Raw genomic sequence first — 7,900 nt, forward strand, 5'->3', positions numbered from 1 at the left:
AGACACATCATAATTACCATGGCAAATGTTCAGGATAAAGAGAGAATCTTACAGGCTGCAAGAGAGAGGCGGAAAGTAACATACAAGGGATCTCCCATTAGATTATCAAATGATTTCTCAACAGAAACACATCAGGCCAGAAAAGAATGGACGGAAATCTACAAAGTGATGCAAAGAAAGGACTGAATCCAAGAATACTCTATCCAGCAAGGCTATCATTCAAAATTGAAGGGGAAATAAGAAGCTTCACAGACAAAAAAGGGCTAAGGGAGTTTATCACCACCAAGCCAGCCATGCAAGAAATGCTAAAGGGACTGTTGTAAAAGAAGAAATATCAAGCTCAGAAAGAAAACAGCCACACACACACACAAAAAAGAAATGGCTACAAACAAGTACCTTTCAATAATAACTTTAAATGTAAATGGACTAAATGCTCCAAATAAAAGACACCGAGTGGCTGAATGGATAAAAAAAACACGACCCATACATCTGCTGTCTACAAGAGACCCACCTCATTGGAAAGGACTCACACAGACTGAAAGTGAAGGGATGGAAAAATATCTTTCAGGCAAATGGAAAGGAAAAGAAAGCTGGGGTAGCAATACTTATATCTGACAAAATACATCTCAAAGTGAAGGCCATAACCAGAGATAAGGAAGGCCACTTCATAATACTAAAGGGATCAATACAACAAGAAGATATAACCCTGGTAAACATATATGCACCCAATGCAGGAGCACCCACATACATAAGAAAACTTCTGGGAAGTTATCAGGGGAGATATCGACAATAACACAATCATAGTAGGGGAGTAGGGGACTTTAATACACCACTGACATCACTGGATAAATCCGTTAGACAAACAATCAGCAAAGAAACAGCAATCCTAAATGACTCACTAGATCAGATGGACTTAATTGACATCTTCAGAACACTACACCCCACAGCTGCGGAATATACATTCCTCTCAGGTGCTCATGGGACATATTCAAAAATAGACCACATATTGGGTCACAAGCAAAGTCTCCACAAATTCAAGAAGATTGAGATCATAAAAAGCATCTTCTCAGACCATGATGGCATAATGTTAGAAATAAACTACAATAAAAACAACCCAAAATACTCAAACACTTAGAAGCTGAATAGCATGTTATTAAATATTGATTGGGTTACCGATGACATCAAAGAAGAAATTAAAAACATCCTGGACACTAATGACAATGAAAACACAACAATCCAAAACCTCTGGGACACAATGAAAGCAGTCCTGAGAGGGAAGTTTATAGCTCTACAGGCCTATCTCAAAAAACAAGAAAAAATGGTAGTTAATCATCTAACTCTACAACTCAAAGAATTAGAAAGAGAGCAACAAGAAAACCCCAGAGTGAGCAGAAGGAAGGAGATAATAAAGATTAGAGCAGAAATCAATGACATAGAGACCAAAAAAACAATACAGAAAATCAATGAAACCAAGAGCTGGTTCTTTGAAAGGATAAACAAGATTGACAAACCACTCGCCAGGCTCACCAAGAAGCAAAGAGAAAGGTCCCAAATAAACCAAATCAGAAATGATAGAGGCGAAATAACAACAGACCCCACAGAAATACAAATGATTGTTAAAAAATACTATGGACAGCTCTACTCCAACAAACTAGACAACCTGGAGGAAATGGACAAATTCCTAGAAAAATACAACATTCCAAAACTCAATCAGGAAGAATCTAAAAACCTCAATAGGCCAATAACTATGGAAGAAATTGAAGCAGTCATCAGAAAGCTTCCAGCAAACAAAAGCCCAGGGCCAGACGGCTTCACAGGGGAGTTTTACCAAACATTCAAGGAAGAACTAAAACCTACCCTCCTCAGACTACTACAAAAAATTCAAGAGGAAGGAACACTTCCAAGCTCATTCTATGAAGCCAGCATCACCCTAATACCAAAACCAGGTAAAGACAACACAATGAAAGAGAATTACAGGCCAATATCCCTCATGAACATAGATGCCAAAATCCTCAACAAAATCTTAGCAAATCGGATCCAGCAGTACATCAGAAAGATCATACACCATGACCAAGTAGGATTTATCCCAGGGATGCAAGGATGGTACAATATACGCAAATCAATAAACGTGATACATCACATAAACAAACTGAAAGAAAAAAACCACATGGTCATATCAATTGATGCAGAAAAAGCATTCGACAAAATCCAACACCCATTTTTGATAAAAACTCTCAGCATGGTGGGAGTAGAAGGATCATACCTCAACATAATAAAAGCCATATATGACAGGCCCACAGCCAACATAATACTCAATGGACAAAAACTACCACCATTTCCCCTAAGAACAGGAACAAGACAAGGATGCCCACTCTCACCACTCCTGTTCAACATAGTCCTGGAAGTATTAGCCATTGCAATTAGACAAGAAGAAGAAATAAAAGGCATCCAAATTGGAAAAGAGGAAGTAAAACTGTCCTTATTTGCAGACGACATGATATTATACATACAAAACCCTAGAGACTCCGTCAAAAAGCTACTAGACTTAATACATGAATTTGGCAAAGTAGCAGGATACAAAATTAATGCCAAGAAATCTGAGGCATTTCTATACACCAATAGTGAACTTGCAGAAAGAGAGATTAGAAAAACAATCCCATTTACCATCGCACCAAAAAAATTAAGCTACCTAGGAATAAACTTAACTAAAGAGGTAAAAGACCTCTACTCAGAAAACTACAGGACATTGAAAAAAGAGATAGAGGAAGACATAAACAGATGGAAGAACATACCGTGTTCATGAATTGGTAGAATCAACATCATTAAAATGTCCATACTACCCAAAGCAATCTATAAATTCAACGCACTTCCCATTAAAATACCAACGGCATACTTCACAGATCTAGAACGAACTCTCCAAAAATTCATCTGGAATAAAAAAAGACCCCGAATAGCTGCAGCAATCCTGAGAAAGAACAAAGTAGGTGGGATCTCAATACCAGATATCAAGCTGTATTACAAAGCCACTGTTCTCAAAACTGCCTGGTACTGGCACAAGAACAGGCATATAGATCAATGGAATAGAATAGAGAACCCAGAAATCGGCCCGAACCAATATGCTCAATTAATATTTGACAAAGGAGGCAAGAACATACAATGGAGCCAAGATAGTCTCTTCAATAAATGGTGTTGGGAAAATTGGACAGATATATGCAAGAAAATGAAACTAGACCACCAACTTACACCATACACAAAAATAAACTCAAAATGGATAAAGGACTTAAATGTACGATAGGAAACCATAAAAATTCTAGAAGAATCCAAGGGCAACAAAATCTCAGACATATGCCGAAGCAATTTCTTCACTGATACAGCTCCTAGAGCAGTTGAAACTAAAGAGAAAATGAACAAATGGGACTACATCAAAATAAAAAGCTTCTGCACAACAAAAGAAACCATCAACAAAACAACAAGAAAACCCACCTCGTGGGAAAACATATTTGCCAACGTCATATCTGATAAGGGCCTAATCTCCAAAATTTATAGGGAACTCTTACAACTTAAGAAAAAGAAGATAAACAATCCAATCAAAAAATGGGCAAAGGATCTAAATAGACACCTTTCAAAAGAGGACATTCAGAAAGCCAAGAGACATATGAAAACATGCTCAAAGTCGCTAATCATCCGAGAGATGCAAATCAAAACAACAATGAGGTACCATCTCACACCTGTCAGAATGGCCATCATCAACAAATCAACAAACGACAAGTGCTGGAGAGGATGTGGAGAAAAAGGAACACTTGTGCACTGCTGGTGGGAATGCAGACTGGTGCAGCCACTATGGAAGGCAGTATGGAGGTTCCTCAAAAAATTGGAAATGGAACTCCCATTTGACCCTGTGATCCCACTACTAGGAATATATCCCAAGAAACCAGAAACACCTATCAGAAAGGATATATGTAACCAGATGTTTGTAGCAGCACAATTCACCATAGCTAAGATCTGGAAACAGCCTAAATGCCCATCAGTAGATGAATGGATTAGAAAACTGTGGTACATCTACACGATGGAATACTATGCTGCTGTAAGAAAGAAGGTACTCTTACCATTTGCAGCGGCATGGATGGAGCTGGAGAGCATTATGCTAAGTGAAATAAGCGAGTCAATGAAGGAAAAATACCACATGATCTCACTCATTCATGGATAATAGAGACCATTATAAACTTTTGAACAATAATAGATACAGAGGCAGAGCTGCCTCACACAGATTGTCAAACTGCAGCGGGAAGGCCGGGGAGGGTTGGGGGGCAGGAGGGAGGGGGTTAAGAGATCAACTGAAGGGCTTGTATGCATGCATATGAGCATAACCAATGGACATAAGACACTGGGGGGTAGGGGGAGCCGGGGTATTGTCAAGGGCGGGGGGAAAAAAAAGGACACATACGTAATACTCTTTGTAATGCTTTAAGCAATAAATAATAATAATAATAATAATAATAATAATAGGTTTGGGCTATCCTCCAACCCCAAAAAGAGCAGTGAACAGAAGTGGGATACGTGTGGACTAACGGAGCTGTTGTCTTTGGCTTCTTAGCATGTTCCCCCCATCCAGTCGCTCTTTTTCTGATAACAGTCCTAGCCTCGGCCCCGGACAGGAGTGGCCTGGTGCAGCCTGGCATGGCCAAGTCCTTCCAGGGTGCCACATAATGACTTAGGGAGAAAGATGTTCTCTTTTCCTTGGGGTGGTTCATTTGAGACTGCCCATGGCCAGCTTTCCCACCATGTGGAGAATCTGCAGAACAGAGCCCCAGCAGGTACCAACATAGACAGAGGGCAGGGAGAGCAGCCCAGGTCCCTCCATCCTGTGAGGTACCACTGTTATCACTCCCGGCACGTGAGCCAGCACATTCCTGACCTGCTTAAACAAGCTCAAGCTGGGTGTCTGTTCTTTGAAATCAATACAATACAAGGCATTTAAAACCTCTACTTTAAGCTCTCTTCAGCTCACCTGCTCTTTTGAAAGTTATTTGCAGCAAGCAATTCAAGTTTCAGATTTAGGAGGGTGAAATCCCCATATTCTGTGCTGCTGCCTAAAAGCAGATCCATGGATCTTAGATACTGACTTTGGTCGAGAAGTTGTGATGATAAATAAAGGGCTTGGTGTGAATTCTCACTAGAGGGAGGGGACCCACCTTGAGCTGGATCAGGGGTACCCACAGGCCACTTTGGATTTACCCTATCTCTTCATCAGGTACCAGATGGGCCCTGCAATAGAGCCTGGGAGAACCTGGGGCCTGCAGATTCCGAAGAAGGTGCTACCACAGCCAGTTATTTTTGTTTTAGTTTGTCATAACTAATAATGTCTTATCTTTCTGATGGCATTTCCTTAAAGGGCTCCTCTGCTTTTTTTTAAAGCATGTCCTAGTACAAGAGCTAAGCTCAAGGTGCCACCGTAGCATGGAGGACATGCCTGAATTATGTGCTGTGGCAGGAAGACATGCACTGAGTTTATCTAAAAACTGTAAGACATTATTCAGGAATTACACACGAGGTCTTAGGGAACAGCCTTGCTTTATACTTTTTAAGACAGGAATTTGCTTGGTTGCAGTGGTTCTCAACCTTCCTAATGCCGTGACCCTTTAATACAGTTCCCCATGTTGTGGTGACCCCCAACCATAAAATTATTTTCGTTGCTATTTCATAACTGTAATTTTGTTACTGTTATGAATCGCAATGTAAATATCTGATATGCAGGATGTATTTAGGCGACCCCTGTGAAAGGGTCATTCGACCCCCAGGTTGAGGAAACCTTCATCCACTCTGATTCTGGAGGAGACACTGTGGTAAAGGCTTTCAGGAATGTTGATAGTGCAGAATCGGCATTAGCCCACAGACAATTCCCGTCCACCAAATGAAAGTCTAATGAGAGACTGACACATGCAGAAGCTTGCAAAAGCTGGACATTGTAAGGTCCTTATGAAACTCATTTCAAAGGAGATGTAGGCAAACATGGCTCTGGGAAACCAATGCTATTTAAACAGTTGCTCAACTGATGAATGGAGTGGACCCAGAGACAGGGAAGCATGAAACAGAGTGCAGACTCTCAGAGGGAAGGTGGGGGACAGTGGGTGGGCGAGAGGTGATCAACCAAAGAGCTTGTATGCATTATATGCATAACCCATGGACACAGACAATAGGGTGGTGAAGGCCTGGGGCAGGGGGTAGGGCCAGCTGGAGGGGGGTCAATGGGAGGAAAAGGGGGACATATGTAATACTTTCAACAATAAAGATTTTTTTAAAAAATAAATAGTTGCTCAAAACCCAACTTCACCATGGATGTGAGTACTCCACTCTGATTCTGGAGGAGATACTGTGGTAAAGGCTTTCAGGAATGGTGTGTGAAATCATTTCTAGAGGATCTCTCAAAACCTACCAAATAAGCCCTAGCCGGTTTGGCTCAGTGGATAGAGCATCGCCCTGAGGACTGAAGGGTCCCAGGTTTGATTCTGGTCAAGGGCATGTACCTAGGTTGCAGGCTCAATCCCCTGGCCCTGGTCAGGGTGTGTGTGGGAGGAAACCAATGGATGTGTCTCTCTTACATCAATGTTTCTGTCTCTTCCCCTTTCTTCCGCTTTCTCTAAAAATCAATGGAAAAATATCCTCTGGTGAGAATTAACAAAAAACAACAACAACAACTACCAAATGAAGACTTTTACAAAAAGGCATTTTCTTATCAGGTCAGATATTTATCATTGGGTTCAGTCTCTCCTGAAGTCTTTTTATTCAAAACCAATTTGATTGCAAAAGATCAGCATACGATTTCTTCTGTGTGACCCTCAGAATCCTCAATTCTGCAAACAAAAACAACTATAAAAAATGTCTTCCGGGGTGATCATTTCCTATGGTATATACTAGTAAATATCTAATCACTATGCTGTACACCTGAAACTAATGTAACATTGTTTGCCAGCTATAATTGAAAAATAAAAATTTTAAAAATTCTTCCAGTTGATGGGAGAGCAGACAGGCAAGAAGGCATTTGTGCCTTTTATCTGACGATTTCTTTTCGCATAAACTTGTATGATGGATCTGGAGTGTGACTTCGTGGGTTAAAATCCTGACTCCACCCCAGTTTAGCTGTGCTACCTTGAGTAAGTCACATAACCTCTCTGAACCCCAGATTCCTCCTCTGTAATCGGGAAACAGATACTCAAAGCTCCAGTAAAACTCCAAAACACAGGGGTGTCTCATGGTAAACGCACACCTTTTACATTTACACTTGACGACCTTGGAGGCCCAGAGGTACACTTCCTACCTGATGAACTAAGACATCCCACCTTTCCCACGGGCTTGCCCTCCCCCCAGCCTTGCTGCGAAGACCTTTCCTCTCAAAAATACTTTGTACCAGCCGCTAGGAGCCGGTGCCGCCAGCCCGAGGCCAGCGCTGGCTCCTGCGCCTCCTGCCTGCGGCTGCCCCTTTGAAAGAAGCGTTCCCACCTCCAGCGCACGCACCCAGATCTGGCCTTCGGGTGGCGGCCCGACCTCGCGGGCCCGGCGGGCGCGGCTGTGCGTGCGCTGCGGAGGGTGGTGGCGGCCAGCACCCCGCCCTCAGCCGCCACCCCCGTCGCCGCCCCAGCGTGTCAGGTGCCGTGAGAAGCGCCGAGGGATATGACTAGAGCTGGCTTTCCAGAAGCGACGCACGCAAGGCACAGCTCTGCACGCAAGGGGGAGGCGGCAGCGGAGAACTTTTCAACTCGATCAAGTTCTCCGTCGCGCGGCAATTTGCCTCCCCCTCCCCTTCCCCCTCCTCGTCCCCCTCCTTCCTCCGGGAACCTTCAGAGAGCCCCCCTCCCCCTCCTCTCCAGCCCCACGGTTTGCCCCAGCTTGGCTCCGGGCCCAG

The sequence above is a fragment of the Myotis lucifugus genome, unplaced genomic scaffold (genome assembly GCF_000147115.1).
Source record: "Myotis lucifugus unplaced genomic scaffold, Myoluc2.0 scaffold_6, whole genome shotgun sequence".
NCBI classification, from domain to species: domain Eukaryota; kingdom Metazoa; phylum Chordata; class Mammalia; order Chiroptera; family Vespertilionidae; genus Myotis; species Myotis lucifugus.